Source organism: Protopterus annectens, chromosome 1.part0 (genome assembly GCF_019279795.1).
Source record: "Protopterus annectens isolate FY-2018-M chromosome 1.part0, PAN1.0, whole genome shotgun sequence".
Classification (NCBI taxonomy): Eukaryota; Metazoa; Chordata; order Ceratodontiformes; family Protopteridae; genus Protopterus; species Protopterus annectens.
The window spans coordinates 707,520,630-707,529,271 of NC_056725.1; the positions used below are offsets into that span (position 1 = coordinate 707,520,630).

Genomic DNA, 8,642 nt, shown 5'->3' on the forward strand with positions numbered 1-8,642 from the left:
TCTTCAATAAAGTACATATCTCCTATAAATTTCCTACATGTAGATATATATATATATATATATATATATATATATATATATATATATATATATATACACAGAAAAAGGTAAACAAAAAATAAGATAAAAACTGCAGTAGTAGCCGAGGCTCTACAAGGAAACTGACAGTGAAATACAAAACCACAATTACAAGGAGAAAGAGACTCTGAAGTTCACATTGCAGCAGTTATTCATTCTGGGTCTAGAAGACAGCTGTGGGAGTGCCGATGCTGTATCCTAAAGTGTTGAGGATTCTGGAGGTTGCATTGGAGAAATTGATGAATCGGACAACAGTAATAAGCTGACAATGGAGGAAGTGGTGTGGAACTAAGAGGACTGAAGCTCTTACCCCCTGCTAGTCCTTGTAGTAGTGTTTCACAGGATCTTTTTAGTACATTCAGTCCTTTGAGCCATTCAGTTGTGAGCGAACAGATGAATGTTATCAGCAACCATAAAAAGAGCGTAAACATGACCGAATGTGTACCGGTACCTAGCTCGGAACATGTTGGAGAGATCGTAGGCAGACAACGTTGTAAGATCAAAGCCTTGTGTGCCAAGACAAACACATTAAGATGCCAGTGCAGGGAGAGGAGCCTCAGTTTATTGTGACTGGCAGAAAAGTAGATGTAGAAATGGCCAAGGCAGAAATTCTTTCTGCTGCTGAACATTTTTCCATGATTCGGGCTAGCCATAACAAAGCCAATGGTTGAAGTATGCCTTTTCCTGGGCCCTTTAATCTACCAGGGCAGACTACTATCCAGGTCCGGGTACCTTACCGTGTTGTTGAGCTTGTTGTCGGACCAAAAGGAGCTACTATTAAATGGATTCAGCAGCAGACACGTACATTTACTGTCACTCTAAGCAGAGACAAAGAACCAGTGTTTGAAGTAACGGGTATGCCAGAAAATGTTGATCTGTCCCGGGAAGAAATAGTAGCTCACATAACCATGAGGACAGACTCTTTTATTGAGCTGAATGGGGACACTGACTTTCATGCAAATGGTTTGGATGTCAGCCTCTTTAGTACTGGTATTCTAACTAGCAGCCTCTGGGCCAAAGCAACAAATTCAACTCGCAGACCATCTGTAAACTTTCGTAATAACAGCCTGAGTTCTTTGGGGAGCACGTCTGCAGAGACTTACTATAGAAGCCATGTGACTGATCCTGTCCCCAGTAGCACTTTCACTACAAGCAGCACTGTTGGGTTCACTTTCAATGAGGCACAGACAGTTAATTCTGAGGAGTGTGAATTTGGATTCGAATTTCCAGCTCTTGACTTTAAAGCCCCATGTACTATCTGGTGTTCCTTTGAGTGTTCCACCCCACTGCAGGCCTTTAGCAGCTGCTCTACAGTTAGTGGTCCCCAGAGGTGTAACAATAGTGTCAGTGGAACTATTAAACCATGACACTCACCAACACTTCCAGAAAATGTTGTGACTGCAGATCATCCCTTGGCCCGCCGTGCCCAAAGTGACCCCCTAAGTACCTTGTTGTGGCTACCAGCTCAAGGCTCACTTTTATCTTTTTCCAACAGCACTGATTACTCATCTTCTTCATCTCTTCCTGGAAGTATCTCTGTTACTTCAGGTTCACTTACTGATTCCAGCAGCTCTGATGGTCGTCGAAAGAGCACTCATGACTGCATGGTCTGCTTTGAGAGTGAAGTAATAGCTGCTTTAGTTCCCTGTGGTCACAACTCTTCTGCATGGAATGTCCCATCCGTATTTGTGAAAATCCAGATGCAGAATGCCTAGCTTGCCATTCTCCTGCCACCCAAGCCAATGAATTCTCTCGTAGCATTTCCCAGCAACCACCACCCCACTTCTGTTGTCATGGTTGGGAGTAGGAAAAAAAAAACAAAAGAAAATCATCCATAGACTTGCCCCCCCCCTTTCATTGGTTAAAATAAAAATACAGTATATCTTTTTAGAAGAAGTTTTTCTTTCACTGACAGGAAAACTGTATTCGTAGCATTTGAAATGTTTACAGCATAGCTTTAACTCTTGTTCATTTGTGGTGGCCTGCATGGGATGAATGCCAGGTTTGTCTTTACTTGTTCACTAATAGCAGTATTCATTTAAAAATCTTAATTAGAAAAGAATCCATTGCACTTTTATTTTGGGACACGTGAGTTTTTTTAATACTTTGTACGTAGCATTTTGTTAGCTTTTTATTTTTGTACGAAGTTTAACTTGTATACAATGTGAATGTGAATAGCCAAATGTGTCCTATATTGTTTACTTACCAAGTTTGGTACAAAATACACAAACCACACAAGCAAACACACGTATAAATATATATATATTATATTAAAAAAATGCAGTTTTTATCTTATAGGTTAATAGGTTCATAGGTAGGTACTAGGCTATCGGCCCAGGGGCCTATGTAAGCCTAGCCAGCAAGGTTCCATAACTTACGCCACCCAAGAAAGTTATTTTCCTGTGCCACTGTCCAGCAGAGACACAGAAGTGATCCCCGGGGTGTACTTCCTATTTCTCACCCACTCATCAAGATTTTTCTTGAAGAGTGCTAATGAAGAACTTTGCTTGACATAGATGGGTAGCTTGTTCCAGAGTATGGGAAGTCTCTGGGACAGGAATCTATCCCTTCAACATGTCCTGTTTATTGTGGTGACAAGATTTAGGTCCCTAGAGCATGCAGCTCAGAGGGATTGGGATTTCTTTAGATGTAGCATGTCCAACAGCTCTGGGTTTGACATAGCTTTATATGTTAGGCAGAGATCACCTCGGAGTAGGCGATATGCAACGGAGTAAAGCTGGAGTTTTTTGAAGTGGTCTTATGTTTTGTTTACCTTTTTCTGTGTATATGTAGAAAATTTATAGGAGATATGTACTTTGTTGCTGTTGTTGTACTTTATTGAAGAAATTTTAAGAATTAAATATATTTTATTTTAAAAATAACAGACCTTTATCCATTCTGAACAAAGTACTGATATATTTACTCAACTGACTTGACAGTTATGGAAATTGTATTAAGAGTTTTACTTTTTGACTTCAGAGCATTTGTAATAAAGAATTTTTGCTATATGAAAAAAAGCGAGAATAAATGAGTTAAACAATATCTGCTGGTTCTAAATACAGTTTCATGGTTTTGGTGCAGCTTCTGCTTATTCCTTTGTATTTTGAAATTCAGCATTGCAAGCTTTCAGTATAATGAAACTCAGTCAAATGAGTCTACAATATTTTGAAAATTCAGGAGTGTGATCTCAGTCAAATGAATTTCAGTATTTTGAGTTTTCAGTCATGTGAAGTGGACCTATATATATATATATATATATATATATATATATATATATATATATGTGTGTGTGTGTGTGTGTGTGTGTGTGTATATATATGTGTATATATATATATGTGTGTGTGTGTGTTTATATATATATATATATATATATATATATATATATATATATATATATAATATACACACACACACACACACACACACACACACACACACACACACACACACACACACACACATGATATCCCTTAAGTTACACTGAGTGATAGATAGTTGAAAGGTAAGTGTGTCAGTTTAAAAATTGTTAATGTCAGTATGTGTGAAAGGGAATGTGATTGAATCTAGATATGTTTCAGTATGGTATGTGTAAATTTTGTCAAATGATATTTGTGTGGTGTTGGTATCATAACAAGTATGCTGGATTGAAGAAGGAAATTGCTTTCTTTGGGTTTAAATCCTACAGTTTCTGTTTTATCAAAACTTTTGGCATTAAGAGATGTGTGTGTGTGTGTGTGTGTGTGTGTGTGTGTGTGTGTGTGTGTGTGTGTGTGTGTGTGTGTGTGTGCGCGTGTTTGTGGGTTGTTTTTAATGCAAGGAAGAGGGAACAGTGCAGATTTAGTGCAGTGTATGCTTACTGGAAATGATGATGGGTTGGGAATGCATGTTTGTGTTTCTTGGTTAAAATTAGAGTAAGGGCAGAGAATGGGGATGCATTTAATGTGCATGTGCACTGATATGGTATACTTGAGTAGACCAAGTTAAAGCAAACATGAGCTCAATGGTACTAAACCTATATTCCCACATATCAAATGGCATGACAGATACTTCACCCAACATATCACCCATTTCTGGCTGCCCTTACCAAGCAACCTTTAAAACCAGTCTGAATGACTGGAGATGATCACAAATTTGCACCAGAAATATTGAAGGAAGTGTAGTTAATGGGGAATGTTGATAGTCTTCCAGCAGTATCGGGTGATGTGACTGAGCTTCTCAGTGGTCTCTCTTTTGGCAATACAAAAGGGCTTCACTGGGACAGATCACTGGTGTCAAAGCCATGGCCTCAAGCTTAATGCCAAAAAGTGCATTGTCATCCCTTTTGGTAAAAACTCTGTACCCATGAACTACCACATAGATGGTAGTCTACTTAACAACGAAAGTGTGATAAGAAACCTTGGGACACAGGTGGCAGTATCTCTCCTTTGATAATGACATCACCACAGTAGCCAGGAAATCCTTCTACGTGGCACACCTCATCACAAAAGGTTTCTCATCCAGGAAAAAAGAGGTCATTGTTCCCCTCTACTCATCACTCATTAGACCCATTATAGAATACAGCATCCCTTTTGATATGTACCTCACAAGACATCTACAACAACTGAAAAGGCCACAGAAATACCTCACAAAGAGGATTACCGGCCTCAAACAGATGCCCTGTGCAGACCATCTCAAAAAACTCTACCTGTACTCTGTCGCATATCGCCTACTCAGAGGCGATTGCTGCCTAACATAAAAAGCTACGTAAAACCCAGAGCTATTGGACATGCTCCACTTAAAGAAATCCCAATCCCTCTGAGCTACACACTCTAGGGACCTAAACCTTGTCACAGCAATAAATAGAACATGCTGGAGGGATATATTCCTGTCCCAGAGACTTCCCATACTCTGGAATAAACTACCTATCTATATCAAACAAAGCTCCTCATTAGCACTCTTCAAGAAAAATCTTGATTGGATGGGAGATAGGAAATTCACCTCAGGGATCACTTCTGTGGCTCTGCTCAACAGGGGCACAGGAAAATAATTTTCTTGGGTGGCGAAAGCCAGGGTACCTTTTTGGATATGCTTATATAGGCCCTAGGGCCAATAGCCTAGAACCTACCTATGAACCTAAGACCTCAGTCTTATTGTGAGGCCTAAATGCATGTTGGGAGTTAGAGATGAAATGTTATTAAGAAGAGTGAGAAGTATGATACAAAGTCCTGAGGGCTCTGTTTAGCCCAGTACTGGGTGATATAGCTGAGCTTCTCAATGCTCTTATTTGGTGATAAGCTTATTAGGAGCTCAGGAACCTATGGCTCATGGTGAAGTCTAAATCCATTTTAGATATGAAATTGTTAGAAAATTAGTGAGAACTAGTTGACAGTATATGATTTTTTTCAAGAAAATTTGAAAGAGGGGCATCATGTGACTCGTTGATGGTTGTTGAAGGGTATGGTATACAATCTGTATGAAGTAGAATAAGTTATTAATTTACTTATTTGTTGACATTTAATTACCAGTAAAGTCTGACTGAGTAGGAGCTCATTTTCAGCAGAGGCCCAGTGAGAAAAGCTCCAAAGTATTACAAAACATTTATGAACAGTAATTTTACAGTCTTTGAAAATAATACAAAACAAATACATTTTAAATAATTATACCAAATTAGACATAATACAAAAACATTGGTTATGAATAGACACAAATAATATGACAAGTGTCACAAAAGGAGATACTCCCAGCCCAGCTAGCTGGAATTGTGTAAATAATTATATGTCATTTGTGAATATTAACATGATTTATATTGAAGTGTAACAAAGTGTTACTGCCAGCACAGCTGTCTGGAATTTTATAAATGGTTATGCGTCATTTGTGAATGTCAACATGCTTCATGTAAGGTGCTTGTGTTCTGGATGTATTAGAATTGAATGTCATATTGTACAGACGGTTTACTATCAAAATGTCAAGGTGACTTACCTCGACCATTCACATCCACAACCCGGGACAATGAAAAAGAATCATGCTGATTGCTTAGAATGTCGATTCCTTTGAAGGAAAGAATCAACATTCGACCACTCACCGTCCTGAAAAAAACATCCGTTACGAGGTGGAAAATGTCCTACCATGTTGTAGGGGAGTAAACCTGCACCCCCCATGTGGGGGGGTTGTGCCCCCACACCCCCTGCTACTTTTATATTCTAACGCCAAGCTCACACTACAGTGAGGAAAAAGATAATTTTCCCAATCCCCACTGTAGTGCAATGCCCTTCAAAACGCAGACGCTCCAAACTGCAAACACAATCTCCATATTGACATTTCACAGTTGACAGGAATTGTCTTCGCAGTTTTGCCTGTCTGTCACTCCATGTTCATTGTTTTAACTATCGAGGTAAGCCACCATGAAATTTTTTTTCCTCAAACATTTTTTATTTTTCAAATACAGTTGAATAAATTCCGTAGTATTTGTATATAACATCTTAATAACTATGTACACTATTTACATCAGCCTGACACTATAACATAGCTTAATATGTACAATTACTTTATAGGTATAATAATCCAGTTATCACAGTGTATCTGTTCAGTTATTGTAAATTGTCAATCAATGATAAGACTTTTTTCCATGGATTGTTAATAAATGGCTTAGGATGAATCCTCAATTCTTTAATTTTAATTTCCAACAATGCTGTGGTCTTCAGTAGGCTGTAGAAGTCTTTCAAAGTCAGTATTGTGTTTGTATTCCATCTTTTTGTTATACACTTCCTTGAGATTACATTTCAGAGCTCTTAATGAACTTCCACCTGTAGTAAAGCATGCAAGGTTTGATTCCTTCCCTGTTCATTAATGTACTGCGTGACTTTGAGCAAGTCCTGTAAGTGCTTTTGGGCTTCATGAAGAACCAGTTCATTGTTTAAAGAAATGAGCATGATCTGTCCAACAGATTATGACAGTATTGAAATTTAGCAGCAGTACAATGACATCAACAATCGGTGGGATCTGACTGATGATGACTGGGACAATGAAAACAGCTCAGCCCACCTATTTGAGAGATCCAGGATCAAGGCCTTGGCAGTTGTGAATCAATGTAGTTGTATGGGCCAACAAATCTACTAAAGGATGTTGAAGAAGTTTCTACGGTTATTGAAGTAGGCAGTTTTGCAGCAGCTCTTGTCCATTAGTAAATGAGGATGTTTTCAGCCTGGAAACGCATGTCTACTGAAGCAGGTAGCTTTGTTGCATTTTCCGGATATGATGAGTCTTTTATATTTCCCCTGAGGCTCGATCAATGTATATGAGGTGGTTTTCGTATTCTCCTTGAGGTTCTAATGACGCTATTTTTCAAGATTTTGGCTTTATAGGTTAGCGACTACATTCTGGCTAACCTTACTGTCATTTTTCTGCTGCTCTTGAGTGGAGGTCAGTTGAGGACACTATTTGGCAGTGAATTATAGTGTCTTGGACTACTCAAGTTAATGGCTGTGCTTACTGGAACTTTTTCATGTTATATTGAGTGATTACTTATAAGGGTGATGTGACAATTGGGGAGAGATGGGTGAAGGCTGCCAGCCTAGTCAAATAGAATTCGATATATAATTCTGGCATTTGTAAATAAATGTAAAATACAGGCATGTTTCTTGAGTGTAAAAGAATACTGTGAAATGTGGAGCTGCAAAATATGTGACAACATTGCACTCTACTGGCCCAGTGAAGCATGTTGTGACCCTTTCGTGTTAGAATTCGGCTCCAGTGCATCTGGATGAAGGTTTCATGCCCATTGTTTTAAGGCTAAAGTTTATGACCAGAATTTAGATGTGGAATGTGCTTTATTGCTCTAGTTTCTGTTAGAATATACATGTGAAATGCCTTGTATTGTTGTAAGTTTCTGAGCAGGTGTTAGATTGCTAAATAATGCAGTTTGTGGCCTGAGAACTCAGACCAGGTGTTAAGATGATGCAATATGAATACTGGGAAAACCTGTCAAAAATTATGTAATTTGGGAGGGCCTTAGAGACTTGTTTGTTAGTAATGTTTAAGTACTATTTCTCACAAGAGATGGGGAGCATTTTGATCTTGGATATCTAACTCAGCACTCTGCTTATGCTCACATATAAGTTCTAGCACTGTGATTTCTTGTAGGAATAGTTAAAACTAGTAAAGATTAATTAGGTATTTATCTTTGAAATCAGACCTGTACTACTGTATTATTTTAAGTTCCTGTGTCATCTCTGAACTCTTAGATATTTCTGTGGTGTAGTAGTTTTGTATTGTGTTTTAATTATTTATTATTAAATATTTTTAAAACCTTCTACCTGTGGCTGGTTTATGCAGAGATAAATTATGCTTTAGAGTACATTATATATTTATAGAGTTTACTGTCTAAGCCCTTCCAATAAGCCCAGACTGAATAGTCGCATTACCACTGGATAATAATATTGCACAGTACTAATTGGACACCCTTTTAAGGGCTTTTTAGTAGCTGATATTATTAGCTGGGTGGTGGCAGGGATTACTACAGTATGGTCTGGGTAAACGGGCACAGCTGGAGAATCTGTGTCAGCCTTTTCTAGGAGTGTATGTGAAGT

The 8,642-nt window shown here is 38.4% G+C and overlaps 1 pseudogene; it reads left to right on the forward strand.

The window, feature by feature from the left end:
* The first annotated feature begins 411 nt into the window (after positions 1 to 411).
* On the forward strand, positions 412 to 1,885 carry LOC122794298 (annotated as a pseudogene).
* Positions 1,886 to 8,642: the final 6,757 nt, after the last annotated feature.